This window comes from Pelodiscus sinensis, chromosome 24 (assembly GCF_052426305.1).
Source record: "Pelodiscus sinensis isolate ZL-2025 chromosome 24, ASM5242630v1, whole genome shotgun sequence".
Lineage (NCBI taxonomy): Eukaryota > Metazoa > Chordata > Testudines > Trionychidae > Pelodiscus > Pelodiscus sinensis.
Window position 1 is genome coordinate 5,675,044 of NC_143075.1, and position 25,620 is coordinate 5,700,663.

At 46.5% G+C, this 25,620-nt stretch overlaps 1 long non-coding RNA gene across 1 annotated transcript; it reads right to left on the reverse strand.

Annotated features, from left to right (window-relative positions):
- Positions 1 to 19,612: 19,612 nt before the first annotated feature.
- On the reverse strand, positions 19,613 to 22,332 carry LOC142819440 (uncharacterized). Its single transcript, XR_012897341.2, has 2 exons — positions 22,210 to 22,332; positions 19,613 to 20,128 (listed from the first exon to the last, which is right to left on the reverse strand). It is a non-coding gene; the product is annotated as an uncharacterized LOC142819440 (long non-coding RNA).
- Between the last annotated feature and the right edge of the window lie 3,288 nt (positions 22,333 to 25,620).

The following is a 25,620-nucleotide window of genomic DNA, read 5'->3' on the forward strand; positions in this document are numbered from 1 at the left end:
TTGGGTATTAATTTTTAAAATGTGCCATTCACCCAGAGTAAGTGTATGTTCTATTGCTGGTCTTATTTTTCCTTTAATTTGACTTGTTTTTTTACATAAACACATCAAATAAAAAAATAAGATTAGTGATAGAACATATTTTGTATGAACTAATTTTAATAAAGCAAGTCCAAGATTAAAAAAAAAGACTAAGCCTAGAAAGTGTGTGTATTCTTACGTTGCCCTCAGCTTTCTTTCTGATATTTGGCCTTACTGTTGTCACAGGGCCAGCACTAACCACCACAGCACCTCCTGCTAGTCACTCAGGGGATAAGCTCTCCTGCCTCAGCACTGTCTGCTGATGGGTGTCCCAGCCTCTGGTGCAAACCCTCTGCTTGTTCAGCCCCATGTCCCTTCCTGGCCACGTGCCTTTTCCTCCTCATACTGTTCCAGGTCAGTGCCCCTGCACTCTGGGGTCCTCCCCTCCCATGGAACCCCCAGTTCCCCTATGAGCACCTTGCCTCCATGACCCATTGCCAGTCTTTATCTAGCCCCTGCCTCGAGAGCAAACTGCAGTCTGACACGGCCACTCATCATTGACAAGGGGGTGTGGACCTGCTGCCTTTGCCTATCCCAACTGTGACCCTCCAGCCCTAGTACTCTCAGGCCTTGCCTTAGGCCCTGCAGCCTTGGGGAGAGGGGTGATTGTGAAGTGAGGCCATGACTCTCCAGCTCTCCCTATACCCAGCCCTGTCTCAGGAAGCATCCAGCTTCCCCAGCAGCCAGATCTCTCCCACCCCCAGCTAGAGCCAGAGCAACTGTCTTCACCTCCCTTATTTATACATCCCCAGCTGGGCCCTAATTGGCTGTATCTGCCTCAGCTGTGGGGCTTTGTGCTCTCAGCCCTCTCTCAGGGCTGCGTCTCAACCCTGAAAGGGCCTGTGCAGGGCCGATAACCCATTACAGGTCCTCATTCAGCAAAGCACTTAGGCATGTGCTTAGCTTTCACTGTATGCTCAAATCCATCCTTGCTTTGCTGAGCTGGGATTTAAAAGAGAGACATAAGGGAGTCCCAATCCCCTAAACATGTACTAAACTGAAAGAGGCAAGGACTTGAGGATATGCTTAAGTGTCTTACTGAACTGGGTCCCAGTCATTGAATATTAAAACTACCCGGTCATTGTAGGGCCAGAAGAAGAAACTGGGATTTTGTGCAGGCATTTCATCATTGCAATCAGTAGGGCAGGTGTAGAACCTAGGGCCTCTGGAGCAGCAGACGCACACCACTACAACTTGAGCTAAGTCAGCTGGTTCCTGTTAAGGTGGTAGAACCAACTCAGTCTCTCTCTCGGTGAGTTGCTTAAGTGCTGCTCCCTGGGACAGTGGGCCACAGCCAGAAGGAGTGTGGGTTACATATGCACAGCCAGATCATGCATCAACAATGAAAGCTTGGATCTCGGCAGCCTCAGGACTAGTCTAGCTAGTGAATCACATGGTGATTCAGGGACTGTAACCCTCTAATCTTGATGTGTATGCAAGTCCAGCTTTCTTGAGTGTGATGTGCAATGTGCAGAGATGAAACCAAAGTAGCCCCACAGTGGTAAATGGGCTCTATTTATTAGACAGATATGAGTGCGTAAGGCAGTGGTTTTCAAACAACAAGTCGTGATCCAGCACTGGGTGGTGGTGTGTTAGGTTCTGGGTTGTTGTTGCTGCAGAGGATCAGGTGAGCAGTGGGGGGGGAGTGGGAGGGAGCTAAGGCAGCTCCCTGCCTGACCTGGCACCACAGACTGTGCTGTGTCTCGGAAGCAGCCGGCAGAAGGCCCGGCTCCTAGGAGAAGGAAGAGCACACTGGGCTCTTGTGTACTGCCTCTGCCCTGAGCATTAGCTCCACACTCCCATTGGCTGGGAACCTGCTTCTGGGTGCAGCATAGTCTGTGGTGCCAGGAAAGGCAGGAAGCTGCCTTAGCACCCTCACTGCACCACTGACCAGGAGCTGCTTAAGGGAGGAGGGATAGCTCATTGGCTTGCTCATTAGCCTGTTAACTCAAGGATTGTGAGCTCAATCCTTGAGGGGGCCACTTAGGGTACGTCTAGACTACCGCATTTTGTCGACGGAAGTTTTGTCGACAGATATTTCAACTGGAGCATTCTAGTGTTCATCACCTCAGAAATGCTTTGGGATCCTTTGGGTGAGAGAAACTTGTCTGTGTGCTCTCATGAGCAGGGAGTATGTTTGCTATTATATGTAGGCCTCTGGATCAGCCTTGAAACCCGGCATCTGACAGTCACTCAGGTCATTCCAAAACTTATCCATGCTCTGGAATTGTTTGCAGTAAGTTTCAAAGTTGTCTCTTCCCTAGTAATCATGAAATGATGCTACAGAAGTATTTCTCCTGTAAGCTGTAATGGGCACCTTAGAAACAAACACATAGTATGTTCTTTCCAGGTTCTATTACTGCTTTTTTTTTAAAGCTAGTGAAAGATACCAGAAGTGACAGAAAATTACTGTAATTCATACCCTACTGCTGAAACCCCCAAGCAAGCTGAAAGCACAAGCTACGAGTCCGGCTGTCACATGGAGACAGATAGCAGGGACCCAGTCTGCAGATCATAAAGCCATGAATACCTGTGACAACAGTCCTCAGCTCCCACAGGGTATGATCAGATTGCAGTGGCAGCTTCATAAGCAACTTCCTCGGGGTTAAAAAGTCTCAGAGGGGGAGCCGTCAGTCTGTAATTTGAAAAGCAACAAGTAGTTCTGTGGCACGTTGGAGACAAACAAAAATATATAGTGTCATAGGCTTTTGTGGGCAACACCCACTTCATCAGCTGAACTGAAAGCTGGAAATAACAGGATCCCAGAAATTATCACACACAGAAGGGAAGAAAAGAAAGGTACCTGTCAACAGTAGTACCGGTGCTAACGAGGCTAAAGGTGTAGGCTGGAAAGATCCTATTCTTAGCTTTTGATGCAAATGAGGTGGCTTTATAATGCAACATCCAGTTAATGTCTTTGTTCAAACCAAGGGAAACAGTGTCAAATTTGCGTATGAAGGTCAATTCTGCACTCTCTCTCTGTAATTGGCTTGTGAAATTCCTTTGTAGAAGACTTGCTACTTTTACATCCATGAATGAGTGCCCAAGCAGGTCAACATGTTCCCCTACAGGTGTATGTGTGTTACCATTCTTAAGTCTGACTTTTGTCCATTTACCCTTTGTCATAGAGACTGTCCAGTGTGGCCAATATACATGGGGTGTTGCTGTCCAGTGTGGCCAATATACATGGGGCGTTGCTGGCACTTCATGACTACAGTTTTTAGTAATACCTCTGGTGCCATTTTTAACACCTATATTTTGCCCGCAAGATGTGTATTCATTCATTGTGTAAGTAGCTCCACATGTTTGTGCATGTCAAATAGGTCACAGTCCATATATACGAGGATTCCCATGTACAAACCCCTGCATTGCACACACAAAAACGTGAGTGCCCAAAAGAGCTGTTCAAGTGCAGATTCTGTCCAAATATTTGAAAATTAATGCAGTGAATGCATTTATCTCCTATAACAACATCTGATTGTAAGAGCTTTGAGGCAGAGACCTTGTCTATGACTTATTCCATGAAATGCCTGGCATTTGTTTGAATGTTCTTATCATAACTAGAGGTTGAACCCCCTAGTCCTACACCCTCAGGACATGACCGGTGCTGAACCAGAGAATTTGCCAGATCACAGGAGATCAATATTGTCTAGCAGCATTACCAACATTTTCACTGCTTATTGGACTCTTAGAAGACATTTAGAGGTAAAATTAGAGTTAAATAATAGCACAGAACACGGAGAGCCAGGACTAGTGGCTATAAACAAACTTTATGGGACTGCAGGAAACTTGGCCACACCCATGATAAGTGGACGTCCAGCTAACTACAATCATGCCAGACCATGGATGTTGCCAGACCAGAGAGTGCCGGACTAGAGAGGTTCAACCAATAATAGCCACAGTAGAATACAGCATGTACTGTGTATGTACAGCACTGGGGTAAATAGAAAACCATGTACACTGGCTCACAGATCACATGGACGTAGACATCACACATGTTTGTTCATTCCAACATGCATGTCCGCATCAGCTGGGAAACCTGACTACTTAAGAGAGTGAGCAGCCCAGTGAGGTCACTCCACCCAGAGAAGGGTGTACAAGCTCGCTGAGCAGGCTCAAGCAGTCCCAGGCCTTTTTTCATTACAGAATAGATATAACGCTGAAATTACAACAACGTCGTTTATTTCACTGCAAAACATTTTTACGATGGTGTTTTATACACGACGTGTGTGCAATAAATACTTCCATTAAAACATTATATTAAAATATAAAGTTGGCAAAAAGGAATCAAAAGGCTGAAAAAAAACCTCTCATGCAGTTAAACAAACATCGCGGCCATTAGCTGAGGACTAGTTAACAACGACAAGACTGTGAGACACGGCAATAGGCCTTGCTGAGTGTGTTTTGAATTATACTGGGAGCGGGGCGTGAGACCCAAGCACAAAGACACAGACCAGGTTAGCCATGGGGATGTTCCGATATCTCAGAAATTGCAGCAGACTCACGAGAACCTGGATGGAGCATCTGTTTGGCATCCACGCTCTGTCTGCTATTGTATCTTATCACTTTCCTGTGTCCGCCAAGGCACCCCCTACTCTAAGTTCCTATTTTTTAATTTAAAAAATGGCTCCATTGTCATTTCTATTTGAGTCCCCATTCAAGATCAGAACCCCGTGGTGCTGTACACAGAGATAGAAAGCAACGGGTCCTGTCAATGAGGGCCGATGGTCTGAATAGATGAGACAGAGGAAGGGTCCCAGATGGACAGCAGAGACTCAGTCAGAGAAAGTGACTTTCCAAGGACACACACAGTTTGTGGCTGAATCCTATCTCTAAATCATAGAATCATAGAGTCATAGAAAACTAAAACTGGAAGGGGCCTCAAGAGGTCATCGAATCCAGTCTCCTGCCCCCATGGCAGGATGCAGATGTCTATCCCTGACGGATGTCTATCTAACCTGCTCTTAAATATTTCCAGAGATGGAGATTCCACAATCTCTCTAGGCAATGCATTGAAGTGTTTAACCACCCTGACAGTTAGGAAGTTTTTCCTAATGTTCAACCTAAACCTCCTTTGCTGCAGTTTAAGTCCATTGCTTCTTGCCCTATCCTCAGAGGCCAAGAAGAACAATGTTTCTCCCTTCTTCTTGTGACATCCTTTTAGATACCTAAAACCGTATCATGTTCCTTCTCAGTCTTCTCCTTTCCAAACTAAATCTATGATCTGTGTGATGCAGGAGCTCTGATCAGACGATCACAATTGTCCCATGAAGGGGTGAAAAGCGGCTTAGGCTCCTTTTCCTGGACACCTGTCTGAAGACCCTTTGGGTACCAAAGTGCAGGTCTGGCAAACTCGGAGAGCACACTTGTAAAATTTGTGGATGGTACCAAGCTGGGGGAAGGGGGTTGCAAGTGCTTTGTAGAATAGGATGGAAATTCAAAATGATCTGGACAAACTGGAAAGATGGTCTGAGGTAAATAGGATCAAATTCAACAAGGACAAATGCAAAATGCCCCACTTAGGAAAGAACAAGAGGTTTCACCCACACAGAATGGGAAGTGACTATCCAGGAAGTAGTCCTGCTAAAAGGGATCTAGGGGTCATAGTGGACCACAAGCTAAATATGAGTCAACAGTGTGACACTGCTGCAAAAAAACCAAACATCATTCTGGGCTGCATTAGAGGGAGTGTTGTGAGCAAAACACAAGAAGTCATTCTTCCGTTCTATTCTGAGCTGATTAGGCCTCAATTGGAGTATTGTGTCCAGTTCTGGACACCACATTTCAGGACCTGGTGATTACAATTGATGATAAGCTGGATATGAGTCAATAGTGTGCCCTTGTAGCCAAGAAGGCTAATGGCATATTAGGGCATTAATGGCATTAGGAGGAGCATTGCCGGCAGATCTACAGACGTGATTATTCTCCTCTATTTGGCTCTGGTGAGGCCACATCTGGAGTAATGTGTCCAGTTCTGGGCCCCCCACTATAGAAAGGATGTGGACACATTGGAGAGGGTCCAGTGGAGGGCAACCAAAATGATTAGGAGGCTGGAGCACATGACCTATGAGGAGAGCCTGAGGGATTTGGGTGTGTTTAGTCTGCAGAAGAGAAGAGTGAGGGGGGATTTGATAATAATCTTCAACTTCCTGAAGGGAGGTTCCAAAGAGGATGGAGAGAGGCTGTTCACAGTAGTGACGGATGGCAGAACAAGGAGCAATGGTCGCAAGTTACAGTGGGGGAGGTCTAGGTTGGATATTAGGAAAAATTATTTCCCTAGGAGGGTGGTGAAGTACTGGGATGGGTTCCCTAGGGAGACGGTGGAATCTCCATCCCTAGATGTTTTTAAGTCTCAGGTTGACAAAGCCCTGGCTGAGTTGATTTAGTTGGGATTGGTCCTGCCTTGGGCAGGGGGCTGGTCTTGTTGACCTCCTGAGGTCTCTTCCAGCTCTATGATTCTATGAAAGATGTGAACAAATTAGAGAAGGTCCAGAGAAGAGCAACAAAAATGATTAAAGAGCTAGAAAACATGAGCTAAGAGGAAAGACTGAAAGAACTGGGTTTGTTTAGTCTGGAAAAGAGAAGACTGAGAGGGGACATGTCAGTAGTTTTCAAGTACCTGAAAGGGTGTTACAAGGAGGAGGGAGAAAAATTGTTCTCCTTGGCCTCTGATGAAACAATGGACTTAAACTGCAGCAAGGGAGGTTTAGGTTGGACATTGGGAAAAACTTCCTACCTATCGGAGTAGTTAAACACTTGAATAAATTGCTTGGGGGGGGGGGCTGTGGAATCTCCATCCGTAGAGATTTTAAAGTGGAGACAAACACCTGCTCGCGATGGTCTAGATTAAGATGGTAGCTGTTGAGCAGGGTTAGACCCTGGCGAGCTAACGCTGCTATATTTATCTGGACCTTCACAAGTACAAGTGATTGCAACTCCCAATGGCCCCAGATCATCGTTCCTGGCCAATGGCAGTGGCAGGAAGTGGTGCAGACTGGAACACCGCCCTCCGCAGCTCTCATTGGCCAGGAACAGCAAACTGCAGACTATGAGAGCTGCAATCACCTATACCTGTGGAAACGCAGGTAATATAATGGTGACTGCCTGCCGGGGCTAACCTCAAGAACCAGAACCGGCCCGTGGGCCAGTATTTGCCCATCACTGGTCTAGATGGAGCTTGGTCCTGCCATGAGTACAGGGGACTGGACTTGATGACCTCTCAAGGTTCCTTCCAGTTCCATGACACTATGATTCTATGAAAGTGACTGGATGACTTTGCAGTTAGGCCAACAGGAGCGATGCCTGTTGTTTCCTGGTAGCCCAACACCCTGAGAACAAAATCCTGTTTCCCGAGCCAGCTGCACTGTACATGCACCTTACCAAGCTGCCTTGCCAGATCAGTTTGTCTACAAATATGTTCACACTTGGAAATCTCTCCTCGCGTCAGCCGCCAATCCATTAAACATGCAGCGCTCTGGTTTCCCCCTCTTGCTCTCGGTACACCTTTTCCCTCTTTACATCAAAGAAATGTGTTTCCTTTGTCCCTAGCAAATGCCTATTCCACATTTTTGCATGTTTTAAATATTCACGCATATGAAAAGAGGCTGTAAAAACATTGCCTGCTTTATTTATTATTTAGTGTGTGCACTCACCCCCACTAGAATACCAAAATACAAAACTTTTTTTTTCATTTTCTCTGCATTTTATTTCCATTAGTCTGCTCGTTAAAGTTTAAAAACGGCTTTGTTTCTTAATGGTTAAGATTTATATGTCTGCCTGTCAGGGACATAGTTGTTCTTGGTAAGATGATGGCGGGGGTGGGGAGGGGCACAGGGAATGGTTGGCATGGCATATAGGACTCCACTGGCTATCTAGACATCTTAATTTATGTCAACTTGGCTGCCAGAGGAACTCAGAGCATCACGAATCACGTGTACCCCTGACCTGCTTTCCAATACAAACTAACCCTAATCTTTGAAAGAGGCTGGCATTCAGACATGAAGCCTTCAGCTACTAAAGGGGGATATTTCTAAAGAAATATCTGCCACATGTCACTCACTCCATAGTAAACAGGCACAAAGGACTGGACTCACGGATCTTAAACCAGATGGGGCCATTTTTTGAGATTATATAGCCTGACCTCTTGCACAGCGGAGGCTCATCTAGACAACACCAAAGTTCCGAAAGAGGATATGCAAATTCCGTGGGAATTTTGGTGTAGTCTAGATGAGCCCCCGGGGCCAAAGATTGTGCCCCAATAATGTCAGCATCAAACCCAGAACTTCTGCCTCAACTATTGTGTATTTTTTTAACAGACATCCAATCTTGACTGAAAGACTATCTGCCCTGTCTAAACTACGTTCATAACCCATCGAGCTAACCTGCGCAACTTCAGCTGCATGAATAGTGAAGCTGAATTCGATGCACTTACCGCAATGTCTTCCATGAAGTAATGTCAGTGAAGGCTGGTCTTTCGTCAACTCCATCTACTCTTCTCATCCTGGTGGAGTACTGGAATCAATGGGAGGGCACTAAGAGGTCTACTTATCACATCTAAGCAGGCATGATAAATCAACTGCCAGTGGATCAATTGCTGCAGCCCTAAGTGATGAAGAAGTTGCCACATCCCTAGATAAGGAAAATGCAGGACTATGTAGCACTTTAAAGACTAACAAGATGGTTTATTAGATGATGAGCTTTCGTGGGCTAGACGCACTTCCTCAGATCAAATAGTGGAAGAAAATAGTCACAACCATATATACCAAAGGATACAATTAAAAAAAATGAACACATATGAAAAGGACAAATCACATTTCAGAACAGAAGGGGGATGCAAGGGGGGGGAGGAAGGAAGGTAAGTGTCTGTGAGTTAATGATATTAGAGGTGGGGAAAGTTAGATGTCTGTGAGCTAATGGTATTAGAGGTGATAATTGGGGAAGCTATCTTGGTAATGGGTAAGGTAGTTGGGGTCTTTGTTCAATCCCCCCCGGAGAGTGTTGAATTTTAACATGAATGACAGTTCAGAGGATTCCCTTTCAAGTGCAGATGTAAAAGGTCTTTGTAGCAGAATGCAGGTGGTTAAGTCATTGAGACAGTGTCCTTTCTGGTTGAAATGGCAAGAAATAGTTTTTTCTTTGTGATCTTGTCTGATATCTGTTTTGTGGGCATTAATCCTTTGGCGAAGTGTCTGAGACGTTTGTCCAATGTACATAGCCGACGGACACTTTCGGCACATGATAGCATAAATTATATTTCTGGACGCGCAGGAATATGTGTTCTTGATCTTATAACTCACTTGGTTAGGTCCAATAATGGTATCAGCAGAATGAATATGTGGACAAAGCTGGCAACGGGGTTTGTTGCAAGGGAACGTACCGGGGTTGGTATTAGTGTGGTATGTCCTGTGGTTGTTGCTAAGAATCATCTTGAGGTTAGGTGGTTGTCTATAGGAGACTAGTCCTGCATTTTGCTTCAGCTACACCAGACTAACACAGCTACATTTCTATTACTATCCCTAGGTAAGTTCTTGTAATGGCCAATTTCCTTCACTGATTCTCTTTGCACTTTAGAACACCAGCAGTCCCCCATTTACTCCACAGATTACGTGTAGAGTTTGGCTGCCTGGATCTGGCCCTAGCTAATTTGTTGATCCTAATTCTTTTAGGTGTCCGCAGCAATTTAAAACTGTATCCTGAATCAAGTCTGAAAAGTGACACGCTGATAGTCCCGGAAAGCGGAGTCATTCCACTTTCTCGAATATATAACAGCGCTGGGCAACCTAGATGAGTGTGTGGGCCGCATAAGTGGCCTTCCTTCATCTCCGTGGGCCGCAAGGTTGTGGTAACCAAAATGGGTTCAGGGATAAGGTCGTTTTGCATGCCTAGAATTTGTGGGCGGTGCCAATAGAACCGTAGCAGCGCCTGGCTCTCACAGTCAGTGTTGTGTGCAATCAGCATGCACCTACTTTCACGTGCCCTTGCCGTACGTGTGGGTCACTTTAGCAATATTGGTAGGAGAAAAAATGGCATGGAGGGAAACCAGCAGAATCTGGCAACACCGTGCCAGGGCAGTGGAAAACAAATTATCTCACGGGCCACACATAGAACCCCGGTGGACCGCTGCTGTACAACATGCACAGGCAACATAAAAGTTCTCTACACCACCCTCATCAAGGTATCTCAGTGCTGACAGAGGGGACCACATCTCAGGAAGGCAGAAGAATTCAGTATTCATGGCTCATTCAGAAGCCAGCCTTTAGCTGACACTTGACAAAGGTGCCAGCTGGCATGATGATTTTTTCAAGCTGGGCATCTTTCCCTTAGGACGTGGCTTGAGACAAACAACTCTTTTCACACAAGTTGCGCAACAGGCATAACGGCCAATGTGGTCTGGAGTCAAGTGATTGATCTAGCCCAAGAAGATCTGGATCGTCTACCATGGCATGCCATTAAAACGTTCAGCTTTCCTAGTATCTGCTCGGCAAGGACATGTTCCATATGCTAAGCTCTAACCCCAGTGACATACAGTCAAAACAGATTTCAGAACAGATAGGTGAAATGACTCCGTTTGTATGTATTTATAGAGTGTGTCATAACATGTCATACAGCACTGTGTAAAGTACCAAGCCCATGGCTGGTGCCATACAAATACTATATTGTTATATATGGGGGAGAGAAATCGTGTTCAGAATGAATTAAAATGCCCTTTGTTTTTTTGCTATTTTATTTAGGCTTGCATTCGGCACCCATAACAAAGGCCCTACCAAATTCACAATCCGTTTGGGTCAGTTTCATAGACATAGGATTTAAAACCTGCATTTACTGATTTCATAGAATCCTAGAACCGGAAGAGACCTCAAGAGGTCATCGAGTCCAGTCCCCTGCCCTCACGGCAGAACCAAGCACCATCTAGATCATCCCTGACAGGTGTCTGTCCAACCTGCTCTTAAATCTCTCCATGGTGGAGATTCCACAACTTCCCCAGGCAATTTAGTCCAGGGAGGAAGTTTTTCCTAATGTCCAATCTAAACCTCCCTTGCTGCAATTTAAGTCCATTGCTTCTTGTCCGAGCCTCAGAGGCCAAGAACTATTTTTCTCCCTCCTCGTTGTTACAAGGAGGAGAGAGAAAAATAGTTCTTGGCCCTATTAGATACTTGAAAACTGATATCATGTCCCCTCTCCATCTTCTCTTTTCTAAACTAAATAAGCCCAGTTCTTTCAGTCTTCCCTCAGAGCTCATGTTTTCTAGACCTTTAATCATTTTTATTGTTCTTTTCTGGACTTTCTCCAATTTCTCCACATCTTTCTTGAAATGTGGTGCCCAGAACTGGACACAATACTCCAACTGAGGCCTAATCAGAGCTAGTAGAGCGGAAGAATGACTTCTCATGTCTTGCTCACAACACACCTGTTAATGTAGCCCAGAATCATATTTGCTTTTTTTGCAACAGCGTCACACTGTTGACTCATGTTTAACTTGTTGTCCACTATGACCCCGAATCCCTTTTGATAGTACTCCTTCCTACACAGTCACTTCCCGTTTTGTATGTGTGAAACAGATTGTTCCTTCCTAAGTGAGTACTTTGCATTTATCCTTATTAAACTTCATCCCGTTTACCTCAGACCATTTCTCTACTTTGTCTAGATCATTTTCAATTATGACCCTGTCCTCCAAAGCTCTTGCAACCCGTCCCAACTTGGTATCGTCAGCAAACTTAATAAGCATACTCTCTATGCCAATATCTAAATCATTGATGAAGATATTGAACAGAACCAGTCCCAAAACAGACCCCTATAGAACCCAACTTGTTATGCCCTTCCAGCATGATAGTGAACCATTAATAACTATTCTCTGAAAACTGCTATCCAGCCAGTAATGCACCCAACTCATAGTAGCCCCATCTGGGTTGTATTTCCCTAGTTTATTGATAAGACGGTCATGCGAGACTATGTCAAATGCCTTACTAAAGTCTAGATATACCACGTTCACCGCTTCCCTCTTATCCACAAGGCTTAATATCCTATCAAAGAAAGCTATCAGATTGGTCTGACATGATTTCTTCTTTACAAATCCATGTTGGCTGCTACCTATCACCTTATTATTTTCCAGATGTTTGCAGATGATTTCCTTAATTACTTATTCCATTATCTTCCCTGGCACAGAAGTTAAACTGACTGGCCTGTAGTTTCCTGGGTTGTTCTTATTTCCCTTTTTATAGAAGGGCACTAGATTTGCCCTTTTCCAGTCTTCTGGAATCTCTCCCAAGTTCCATGATTTTCCAAAGATGTTAGCTGAAGTCTCAGATACTTCCTCTATCAGCTCCCTGAGTATTCTAGGATGCATTTCATCAGGTCCTGGTGACCTACAGACATCTCACTTTTCTAAATAATTTTTAACTTCAGCCATGGAAACCTGAAATTCCATAGTGGTGTCATTGTATGGGTCCTGATCCTAAAAGGAGTTGGGGGGGGGGGCTTGTGGCACTGCCCCCCTAACCTCTGTGCTGCTGTGGGCAGGGGTGCCACCTTCACAGCTGAGAAGCTGCAGCTTCTGCCTGGGAGCCCAGCTCTGAAGGCAGAGAACATAAGAACATAAGAGTGGCCAGACTGGGTCAGGCCAAAGATCCATCCAGCCCAGTGTCCTGTCTGCCAACACCGTTCAATACCAGATGCCCCAGAGGGAGGGATCGCAACAGATGATCATCATGTGATCCCTCACCTGTCACCCACCTCCAGACAAACAGAGGCTAGGGACACCATTCCTACACATCCTGGCTAATAGCCATTGATGGTCCTAACCTCCATGAATCTATCTAGCTCTTTTTTTAACCTTGTTAAAGTCCTTGCTTTCACAACATCCCCTGGCAAGGAGTTCCACAGGTTGACTGTGCACTGAGTAAAGAAAAACTTCCTTTTGTTTGTTTTAAACCTGCTGCCTATTAATTTCATTTGGTGACCCCTAGTTCTTATATAGTGGGAATAAGTAAATAATTTTTCTTCATTCAGTTTTTCCACGCTAGTCATGATTTTACAGACCTCTATCATATCCCACCTTAGTCTCCTCTTTGCTAAAATGAAAAATCCCAGTCTTTTTAATCTCTCTTCATATAGCGGCTGATGCAAACCCCTCGTCATTTTTGTTGCCCTTTTCTAAACCTTTTCCATTGCCAATATATCTTTTTTGAGAGGAGGCAACCACATCTGTACGCCGTATTCAAGATGTGGTCATACCAGGGTTTTATATAGAGGCAATAAAATATTCTCTGTCTTATTCTCTATCCCTTTTTTTAATGATTCCTAACTTTCTATTTGCTTTTTTGAATACTGCTGCACAGTAAGTGGATGTTTTCAGAAAACTATCCACAATGACTCCAACATCTCTTTCTTGAATAGTTGTCGCTAAACTAGTTCTCATCATATTGTATGTATAACTGGGATTATTTTTTCCAATGTGCATTACTTTACATTTATCAATATTAAATTTCATTTGCCATTTTGTTGCCCAATCACTTAGTTTGGTGAGATCTTTTTGAAGCGCCTCACAGTCTGCTTTGGTCTTAACTACCTTGAGCAGTTTAGTATCATCTGCAAACTTCACCACCTCACTGTTTACCCTTTTCTCCAGATCATTTGTAAATAAGCTGAATAGGATTGGTCCCAGAACAGACCCTTGGGGACTCCACTAGTTACCTCTCTCTTTTTGGAAAACTGACCATTTAGTCCTACCCTTTTTTTCCCATCTTTTAACCGGTTATCCAATCCATGAAAGGACCTTCCCTCTTATCCCATGACAACCTACTTTACTTAAGAGCCTTTGGTGAGGGACCTTGTCCAAAGCTTTCTGGAAATCTAAGTATACTATATCCACTGGATTCCCCTTGTCCATATGTTTGTTGGCCCCCCTCAAAGAACTCTACACTACAAGCCCATTCTTGCACAAGAAAGTTTATAGTAGATCGTCAGAAGAGAGGACTTTTTGCGCAAGAGTTATTCCTCTCCCCATGAGGAATAACCCTTTTTTCTCAAGAGCTCTTGCGCAAAAAGTCTAGTGTGGATGGGAACAGGGGTTTCTTGTGCAAGAAACCCCTATGGCTAAAATGGCCATCAGAGCTTTCTTGTGCAAGAGACTGTCCACACTGCTATGGATGCTCTTGCGCAAAAGCACATGACAGTGTGGACGTGCTGTTGCTCAAGAACTCTTATGCAAAAAGTTCTTGCACAACAAGCCTGCAATGTAGACATAGAGTAATAGATTAGTAAGACATGATTTCCCTTTAAAGAAACCATGTTGACTTTCCCCCAACAAATTCTGTTCATTATGTGTCTGACAATTTTATTCTTTACTGTAGTTTCAACTAATTTGCCAGTAGACTTACCAGTCTGTAATTGCCAGAATCACCTCAAGAACCCTTTTTAAATACTGGCATCACAAGATCTGCCTCCAGCAGCAGCTCAGAAGTGAGGGTGGCATGATATGGTGTTGCCACCCTTACTTCTGCACTGCTACAGGTGGGGCAGTGCCATCAGCAGTGAAGGTAGGACTGGGGAAGGCGTGCCCTCAAGCCCTGCCCCTTCTGCCCAGACCCTGCCCCCCCAAATCACTTGGAGATGGGGTGGCCCAGGCACCCATCCCCCCAGCATTATGGTGCATGGTCCCAGCATTCCCTGCCCTGGAGCACAGGGAGGGTGGGTGCTGGGGGCAGCAACACTCCACCCCCAGTGTGCCTACAGTGTGAGTGGAGCCATGCCTTGCAGTTTGGGAAGGTAATGCCTTTCCCCACCTATGATACCCACTGCCCCTGCACTCTGCCTTCAGAGCTGGAAGTCTGGCCAACAGCCACTGCTCTGAGGCCACTCAGCTTTGGAAGCAAGCGCAGAAATAAGGAGGGCAATACCACAATCCCCAGCAACTCTGTGTTGGGTCAGGACCCCCAGTTTGAGGAATGCCAGTCTCCTCCATGACATCTGTATGGTACAGGGTAACAACACACAAAAGACCAGACTTCATGGTCTCATGGTGCATTTTTCATGGCCATGAATTTGGTAGGGCCCTGTTCATATCCCTGGACTCTCAGGGTATGTCTAGACTACAGGGTTTTGTCGACATAAGTTTTGTCAACAGATACTGTCGACAAAGCTTCTGTTGACAAAGAGCATCTAGACTACATCCAGTTCTGTTGACAAAGCAAGCCGCTTTGTCGACATAACAGTGTGGACGCAAAGGACAGTGTAGATGCAATAATGCCTTCTATCGACAGAACTCTGAGTTTTGTATCATCATCTCCATCCTGCTGAGTTTTGTCGATGTTATGTCGACATAACTCAAAGGCAGTGTGGACGCAGGTATAGTTTTGTTGACAAAAGTCCACTTTTGTCGACAAAGCCCTGTAGTCTAGACACACCCTCAATGTCCTTTCCAACTTGTATGAAGCATGAGCAATTACAAACCACCATCAAGGGGCTCATGCTGCTCTCACTGGGTACGTCTATACTACAGGGTTTTGTCGACAGAAGTTTTGTCAACAGATACTGTCGACAAAGCTTCTGTCGACAAAGAGCGTCTAGACTACATCCAGTTCTGTCAACAAAGCAAGCCACTTTGTCGACATAACAGTGTGGACGCAAAGGACAGTGTAGATGCAATAACGCCTTCTATCGACAGAACTCTGTGAAGAAAAGGCGTTATTCCTCGTAGAATGAGGTTTACATACGTCGACAAAACTGCTGAGTTTTGTCGACGTTATGTCGACATAACTCAAAGGCAGTGTGGACACAAGTATAGTTTTGTCAACAAAAGTCCACTTTTGTCAACAAAACCCTGTAGTCTAGACACACCCACTATCTCCAGTGTGAATCAGTCAGTTAAGCTGTAGCAAGGCGCAACCAATGTGAAAAAAGATCTAAGCTTTCAGGACTTATACACAGAATCATAGAATCATAGAACCGGAAGGAACCTTGAGAGGTCATCAAGTCCAGTCCCCTGCCTTCACAGCAGGACCAAACATTGTCTAGATCACCCTAGTAGATGTCTGTCCAACCTGCTCTTAAATATCTCCAATAATGGAGATTCCACAACCTCCGTAGGCAATTTATTTAAGTTTTTCCTAATGTCCAACCTAAACCTCCCTTGCTGCAATTTAAGCCCATTGCTTCTTGTAGGGTCTGATCTACTGTAGGGTAAATCAGGAGTTAGGGTTTAGTCCATCAACTTTAGGAGCATGTCTATACTATGAAACTATTTCGAAATCACTAAAATTGATGTAATAACTCCTGAAATAACAAAAGCAAAATAGCGTGTCTACACTATGGGAAAGCCTCGAAATTAGTCTGAAGCAGGCTCCATTAATGTGGACGTGCTACCTTGATTTAGAGCCCTACGAAACACTAGGGTGTAATTAGTTCGAATGACTCTGGGAAGTAGTTATTTCGAAATAGCAGCACTGGATCATCCACACTGCCACTATTTCAAAATAACTATTTTGAAATTAGTGTTATTCCCCAAGAAAAGCAGGAATACAGATTTCAAAATAAGCGGTCCATTATTTCAAAATAATGGGGTTGGTAATGTGGATGCTCCATTTATTATTTTGACCTAAGAGGGATTATTTCAAAATAAAGCCCTAGTATAGACCAGTTTCTCCCATTTAAAACCAGCACCAGTAAGTTCAGACTTAGGGAAAACTTTCCTGGGCCCAAATCTGGTGAATGAGGACATTGAGAATCTTCCAAGAGGCTCACAGTCTTCTCCATGATTGGGCCACCAAGTAATTTGTCTGTGATTATCTGAGCAGCATTTGGCAGACTTCGCCCCCTCCCCATCACACCATTGTGTAATTATTTAAATTATACATTTATGTAAACATGAGTCAACAGTGGGACACTGTTGCAAAAAAACAAACATGATTCTGGGCTGTATTAACAGGAGTGTTATGAGCAAGACACAAGAAGTCATTCTTACACTCCATCTGCACTGATTTGGCCTCAGTTGGCGTATTGGGTGTGTTTAGACTACAGGATTTTTTCGAAAAAAGTAGCCCTTTTTTCGAAAAAAAATTCACCTGCATCTAGACTGCCTCTATGTTCTTTCAAAAGTAAATCAAAAGAACGCAGCAGTTTTTTTGATCGCGGTAAACCTACTTTTGCGAGGAATAATGCCTTTTTCTCAAAAGTACTCTTTCGAAAATAGGTGCTATTGAATGCAAACTGTGTCTAGACAAAAGCGGCTCGTTTTTTTGAAACATCTGCTTATAGTCTAGATGCTCTCTTTCAAAAGAGGCTTGCAGTCTAGACGCAGCCATTGTGTCCAGTTCTGGGTACCACATTTCAAGAAAAATGTGGAGAAATTGGAGAAGGTCCAGAAAAGAGCAACAAAAATTATCAAAGGTCTAGAAAATATGACCTATGAAGGAAGACTAAAAGAATTGGGTCTGTTTAGTCTGGAAAAGAGAAGACGAAGAGGGGGGATGATAGTGATTTGCAGGTATCTAAAAGGGTGTCATTGGGGAGGGGGATTGTTCTCCTTAGCCTCTGGGGATAGGGCAAGAAGCAATGGGCTTACATTGCCGCAAGGGAGGTTGAGGTTATACATTAGAATAAACTTCCTAACTGTCAAGGTGGTTAAACACAGGAATAAATTGTCTAGGGAGGTTGTGGAATCTCCATCACTGGAGATATTTAAGATCAATCTAGATAGACACCTGTCAGAGATGATCTAGACGGGTGTTTGGTCCTGCCGTGAGGGCAGGGGACTGGACTCAATGATCTCTCGAGGTCCCTTCCAGTTTTCATGTTCTATGATTCTATGAAACCAGCTGGCACTTCCCTTTGCCAGCAGCACAGTTCCCCAAATACCGGCCTTTGGCAGGCTTGGACATGGCTGGTTTGGGCAAACACATGAACTTGCTGAGGCCGAAGGACTAGATTCCTGGAACTAGGAGTCCCATCACCCTCTGCCTCACCTTGTACCATTCCCTGGTGGACAAAGGGAGTGTTGTGTAGTTTACTATGGGTGTGTCTCCACAGCGCCCTAAACTCGAAATAAGATACGCAATTTGCACTACACAACTTGTGTATCTTATGCCAAATTTCAAAATAAGTTATTTTGAAATAGATTCGTCTTCACAGCACCAAATCTCAAAATAACGCGCTAGTTCGAGCCATCCTTTAACCCTCGTGCAATGAGATATACCAGGATGGTGAAATAGCACAAAAATATTTCTATATAATGGGTGCGTGTGTAGTCATGGGTTAGCTATTTCGGGATACCTTCCAGTGAAGATGTACCCTATGGAAGGGACTTTCGAATGAGAACTCAGGTGCAAAGCCCTGTCTCTGTGGAAAGATGAAAGGCCCCGTCCCAAGAGTAGGCATGTGCTCTGAAGTCTTGGCGCGAATACTCCCTTCCTCCCCTGCTATATGAGAACCTGGATCCCCCAACACTTTAGATTGTTCAGACTATCTGGTAAGTGATATATAGGGAAGGAGTCAACGGGGCTAAGTGCTTGGAGCACTCGGCAGGACGTTGGGAGCTTTGGCATTTTTGTCATGGCTGTGAACATTCCCCTGGGGCCCTTCAGCCAGTCGCTCAGCCTCTCTGCCTTTCAGTATCCCCACAAGTGAACTGGGATAATGATGGGGGGGCGAGGATTGACTTACCTGATTAATATATGCAGATGGGCTTGTGGAGAGTTGACAGCCATGCCGAGCCCCTGGGCGAGGTGGGGGGAGGTGGCTCCATACTCGCAGAAGGGGCAGAGCCTCAGGCAGAAGGGGTGGGGCCGAGGGCAGCCGGACCATGAAGTCCCCTCCGCAGGCAGTCCTAAGAGCTGCCCAGAGCACCGCGACCGTGCTCCGGTGGCACTTGAAAGGGCTCAGGGCTCCAGCCACCACTGCTCCCTCAGCAGTGGCCAGGAGTCCTGGGCACCTTTTAATCGCCAGGCCCCGGGAAAATTGCCCCCTGTGCCTTCCCATCAGTGGGCCTGGTTACAGCACTGCCCTGGGTACCATTCCTGATTTTGCCACAGACTTCCTGTGGGGCCTTGAACAACTCACTGTGGCCATGACCGTGCCAGACTGAAGCCAATAACAATTTCTGTGGGAGCGGAGTCAGGCCTATCCCTTCCTTGTGACTCAGTTCTCCCACCATTGGTCGTGTCTGATTGGAATGCAAGCTCTTTGGGGCAGGGCCTCTCTCTACAGGGCCTTGCACAATGAAACCTCTAGACACTAAAGCATCATAATTAATAATGAAGTGCTTTCCAACTCTCAAAGGGATGTTAGTCAAGAGCTGCAAAGTGTGTGTGTGTGTGTGTCTGTGTGTGTGTGGGTGTGTGTGTGTGTACATACACATATAAGTTCACCAGGTTATACAGTGGAAAGAAAGATTCAACGGAGATGTTGGCAGGCAGAGAGAGCAGGGAAACACAAAGCATAAGATATTCTGGAATGTTTCACGTCCGGTTGACTCAGAAGATTGGAGCAGACAGGGACCTCCCAAAGACAGCATGATATGAACACATGGGCCAAACTCCAGCACTCAGCAGGGCTGTCCCAGTTCGGACAACGTTGCCTTTATTTGCATGGTTCATTTGAATTGTACAACACGCCAATTAGTAAAAGGAAACAGGTCTGATGGCAGGGTGATGGTTACATTTAATTTTAACAATGACACATGTGGTTTTAAAAAGGTGAAACTCTCTATGGTTTGGCGCGAGGAGGGAATCCAGGAAAAACGGTTGTATAAATAGATGCTTTGATTTTTCACTCATTTAGCTCTGGTTGTGTTCACACCTCCTTTGGGTCTGCGTTTCTGCAAATGTTTGTGAGGTTGGCCAATTTTTTCATGGTTCGTGAAGTCCAAAGTTGAACTGTTGGAAATCTTGCATGTGTACCTCTTCACATGACTCCAGGCAGCTTAGGGAAACAGCATCAGGCGCTAGATTTGCCAGAAAACGAGGGTGACCGTGTTTCCTTATGCAGAATACAGGACACCTGGGAAAAGTCTTCTTACTCAGGCAAGTTCAGCAGCATTAGCAGGAAGTTGACGGAAACTCTGTTAAAAAGAAATACTGCATAGTTGGATCCTTTTTATTTACCTCATCTTTAAAGCCTTAGGGTTCATGTGGGGAGGGATGACACACAGTCCTCCCCCCCCACACACACACACACAAGGAGAGGTGACACACGTGCAGTCCCATACACTTCTCTCACAAAGGGGTGACAAAGCCACTCAACTGTCCCCGCCCAGTGCTCTCCAGCCTCCATGCCGGGAAGGACCTGCCTTTCCTGGTGCCGGGCATTGTGCCTTCCTGAGGCAACACAGGGTGGGGGCATACAGGGTGTGACAGCGCATTGGGGTTTCCCCGTTGCCTGCACCCCGTAGTGGCACGAACAGACTCCACCAGCCAGTAGAATAGAGGGAGTTTATTGCTTCTCCAGGATACAGCACAGCACGGATGTAATCTGGTTGCAGGGCAGGCCTAGGATGCCTCAGCCCCCCTTGAGATGGGGGAGACAGGGCCCCTAAATTCCAGCCCTTTCCCTAGGCTGTTTCCTCCATGATCCCAGACAGACACCAACTAACCATCCCTTCCAGGCTTGCCCCCCAGCCAGGGGTGGCGTTCCACCTTCCTTTGTTCCTCTCCCTGGGAGGTAACCAGTCGAACAGGTACTTGGCTGGGCCGTGGTACAGACAGCAGCCAGTGGGGGTCACCCACAGCCCAAGCCCAGCAACCAGCAAGGTACCCACACTACGTCACACAGGGTCACCCCCTCAGATTTCTGCCAGGGTTCCACAAGGCTCCAGCATCCTTACTGCAGTGACTGAACCACATGGCCCCTCTGGGGAGTTCCCTTGTGGTAAAGACCTGGCCGGATCTAATAGACACATTTGCATTTTCTCAGTAGTTTAACAGGAGACTCATTGGGCTAATGAGTTCAGAGCCAACCAGAACTTTGCCTAATATGGCAACAGAACTTGCAAAAGTTTTGATAACTTCTAGGAGGGAAGGGCCGGGAGCTGCTTCCTGCTGCTGGGGGGAGAAGAGAGGGGAAGGGATGACCTGGCCCATGTCTTTGTGGAGCTCTTCTCTGCTTTTGCACTCCCCTGTGGCTGGAAGCAGCTTCTGCCTTCCTGCCCGCGTAGTTTCCAAAGGCACTCACACCGTCAGGCTGCTGCTGGCCACCGACATAACCCAGCCGCCTCCTGTCCCCAGGCGATTGCACAGGCAAGAAGGGGTTAAACCCGAATGGTGCCTTGTGCACCAAGGCCCAGGGAGCCCTGACTGCAGTGAACCTGGCCAGAGAGGTGACTCTGGGTGGGAAGGGAAGGAGCAGCCCTGCGTTGCCAGGGTGGGGCACAAGTGAAGAAGGTGCCAGGCCCCTGCTGTGGGGGCTGCTGTAGAGGCAGTGTGAATGGGCTGTGAATGGGCTGGAAACTGCTTGTCCCTCTCCCTACACACTAGTGGCCCTTGGCGAGTGCAGCACTCCTACCAGGGGCTGGGTCTCTGCACAGAGGACAGGGAGACGGAGCACACAAAGGGACCAGGGATGGGCAGGGGAGGCGACATGTGACCCGCCGCCACCTGGTGCCTGCCTGCACTCCCCACCCACCGCAGTGCACAGCCAGTGCTGGCTGGGAATAGGACAGGGGCAGGACCCTGCTGGCGAGAGCCGGCTCGTGGCGGGGGCTGCACAGGGACCAGCAGGGGGAGTGGTGATCCCACACTCTGCATCTTGCCGCTGCCAGCAGCCTTGCACCCCTACAGGGGCAGCGGGTGCATGAGGCGGGGGAAGGCGTGGCCTCCCCAAACTGCCAGCCTGGCCCTGCCCAGACTCCGCCCCCCAGAACACCTGCTGTAGGTGCACTGGGAGTGTCGCTGCCCCTCAGTGCCCTCCCTGCCTGAGCTCCGGGGCTGGGGAGACTGGGGTCGTGCACCGCCCCACTTCCATGTGGAGCTGGAGGGTAGGGATTTGGTTTCCATGGGGGTGGGGCCTGGGAAGAAGGGGTGGAGCTGAGTGTGGGGTTGGGGGCTTGCGTCTGCCAGCCCTACCTTCACCCACAACCCATGCACATCTATCTTGCTTGTCAGCCACTGCCCCCCTCCCCTCCCACACACACACATACACACTCACCGTTCGGGGGGGAGGCTGGCACGCAGTGGGACCTGCCAGTAATGATGGTAATGTCCCATAGAGAGAGGCGCTCTATTGAAACGGGTGAAATCCTGGCCCTACCTGGCCATCGACTGCAATGGGGCACGCTGAGCCGTTGAGGAAATGTGGCCTGTTGCAATTTAACTAGTGAAGCAGAGCTGAGAAACCCACATGACTCTCTGAACGCCCACTGTCACGCACAGCAACCTGCTGATGGGGGGGCATGAACTCAAAATGTTTGAGGGGGTGGCAGGTGGATTTGACTAAAGGCAATTGAGAAAATAGTCAGGAAGCACAGAAGCCCCAGGTACAACTTATCCTAATGACCCGCAACCTGATTCGAGCAAAATCAACTTCCAGAAAGAGCAAGAAGAACAGAACTGTGTAATCTTGTGTGCAGTTGTGAAAAGCACCCACAATTTTAGTACAGGCAAAATCTGCCTGAGCCAGAGATGCAGGGGAGGGGGATAGAGGTTTTGTAGGGCCTTCACCATCTGCCAAACCCTCACCCCTCTCCACAAACACACTTTACAGTGGGTTTGGGGGGTGAGCGTTGATTGACTATTTTGTCCCTGTTTGTGCTGCATTTGTAAACTAGCCCGTCCTTTTGGAGAAATAGCTCTCTGACGCCCTCTAGAGCAATTTGTGGGATCTTTACAAATGCAGGAATCAGGCTACATCTAGACTACAACGTTTTATCGGAAAAGGGTACGTAAATTGTGCTCCACAATTTATGTACCTTTTTCTGATAGTTTTGTCAGAAGAGGCTTTTCCGTAATTTGGCCCGCCTACACTGGGCCAAATTTCAGAAAAACCTCCTCTTTCGGAAGAGCCCTTCTTCTTCATGGGACAGGGCTTCCGAAAGAGCACATCTGCTCTTCCGCAAAAAAAAAAGCAGAAGAGTAGATGCGTTCACTGGACGTGGCAGAGTTTTTCCGGGATACTGGAAAAACTGCGTTGTCTAGTCCTAGCCTAGGTGATGTTCTCTATTTCTGTATACAGGCTGCTACCTTGATTTTCGATGTTTGGGCTCTCTAAGGAATTCTAGAATTATCAGAATAATTTGAAATTGCACAGCTGGGCTATTAATCTATCACATGGGTTCTTTGATGATCCTTACCCTAACTTTTCCTTCCATTACAGTTGTACATATCACAAAATCAGCCTCTCTGAATACATGGTCTGTTTGAAATCAAGAATGGAAATTATCCTTAGCAATTCCAGCCCAATACAAACATTTACTAATTTACCTCGAATCCCAGGAAGGCAAAGAAATGAAACCGATATCATATACATTATCTAAACTTGTGCAAGTTCTGTTGACATATTAGGCAAAGTTCTGATTGGCTCTGAACGCAGCCCAATATTTTCCAAATCTCCTGTTAAACTACTAAGAAAATATAAGTATGTCTATTAGATCTGGCTGAGGCTTTACCACAAAGGAAGTCCCCAGAAGGACCACGTGGTCCAGTGACTGCTGCCCTGCAGTAGGGATGCTAGAGCTTTGTGAGCGAATCCTGACTCTGCCACTGACTTCATGTGTGACCTTGGGCAAATCACTTTGCTTCTATTTTTTTTTCACCCACCTTTTGTGTGATCTACAGTAGACTTCCGATAATCCGGAACCTTTGGGACCTAGGTGGTGCTGGATTTTCGAATATGCCGGAGTATCAGGAGGTACTATAAACTCGTTATATATATACTGTAGACAGTATATACTGTATGTAAAGTGTTTTAACCCTTTTTATTGTACATACTGTATACAGTATACTGCAATGTTTTAGTTTTTTAAACACTTTTTTACCCTTTTTGCTCGGTTCAGCTGCTGCCACTGCTGCCTTGTGACTCATTTTTTGCCGAAGCTCACTCACTAGGCTCTTGCCATTTTGATGCCGGACTATCGAGGGTGCCGTACAATTGGATGCAGGACTATTGGGCTACGTCTACACTGCAGGCTTCTTGTGCAAGAACTGTTTTGCGCAAGAGTTCTTGTGCAAAAGGACTTCCACGAGAGAGCATCCACACTGCCATGTGCTTTTGTGGAAGAGCTGTGCTTTTGTGCAAGAGTGTCTATGGCCGTGTGGATGCTCTCTTGTGCAAAAAAGCTCTGATAGCCATTTTAGCCATAGGGCTTTCTTGCGTAAGAAACCCCTGTTACCCGTCCACACTGCCTTCTTGTGGAAGAGCTCTTGCGCAAGAGGGCTTATTCCTCATGGGGAGAGGAATAACTCCTGTGCAAGAAGCCCTGTTTTCTGACGCTTTACTGTAAATTTACTTGCGCAAGAACGCACGTGCAGTGTAGACGCTCTACAAATTTTTTCGCAAGAACAAGTGTTCTTGCGCAAAAAGCCTGCAGTGTAGACGTAGCCTTGGAGTTTTACTGTACTTAGATTGTGAGCTCTTCAGGGCACGGTCAGCTCGGTACGTGCCTAACACAATGGCAGCTCAATGCTGATTGGAGGCTGTTCGTCAGAAGGGGACATGCTACAGGCTGCAGCCCACATCTTACCCAGAGGACCCTTCACTCCAGCCCTCCTGATCCCCACCAGGGAGCAGGGTCAAGACAGCCTTGCCAGGAAGAGCCAGCCCAAATCCTGGCCAATGCAGTGAGCCGGGGTGGCTAGCCCCTGGCCCTCCCATTTTCCTCCCTTCCCCAAAGCCTCAGCTACTCCAGTACCTGATTGGCACAATTGCCACACTACCAGCCCTGATACTAATGCTGCCAGCCCCAGTGCTTTGGGCAGCATGGCTAGGGATGGCAAACGGCACACTATATTGTGTGTTTGCTTGTTGACTGCAAGGCTGTTTCACATTCTCTGCTGCTACTTCTGGTGCCGGCTGATACAGAAACCAAGGAGCATGCCCCAACTGCTGAGAGCAGAAAAACAAACCAGGATCGCTTGTCTTAACTCGCCATGTGTCTGTCTCTGATGCTAAAATGCTTGCAGCTTTGGTGTAGTTGAGTATTATGTGCCAGGAACAGACACGCAGTGCCTTATACCTTCAAAGCTGTTCTTCTACTTGTGTAGATGTGGGCCAACATCCTCAACCTGAACAGTGCGGTAGCAGCAGGTTCATTCAAAGCCCCTCCCGCAGTGGTAAAAAGCTGTGAAACAACAGAGCCCCCACAGCACTGTTACACTGGGAAAATCTGAAGTCGGATGTCTCCCCTTTGAATCATCCAAGACAAACAATAACAGGAAACATTCAGCAGGCTGTGCTAAGGCTTCGAAAAGACCTCGCAATAAACATTTGGAAGGAGATGATGAGGCAATTTGGACGGAGGCTTGCCTCAATTCCCTAAGCCACTTTCTCACTCCGAGAGTCCGCGGTGCCAACTCAGTAAGCATGAGCAAGAGGGTAGTGAAGTGCACAGAAAGTTTGCTCTCT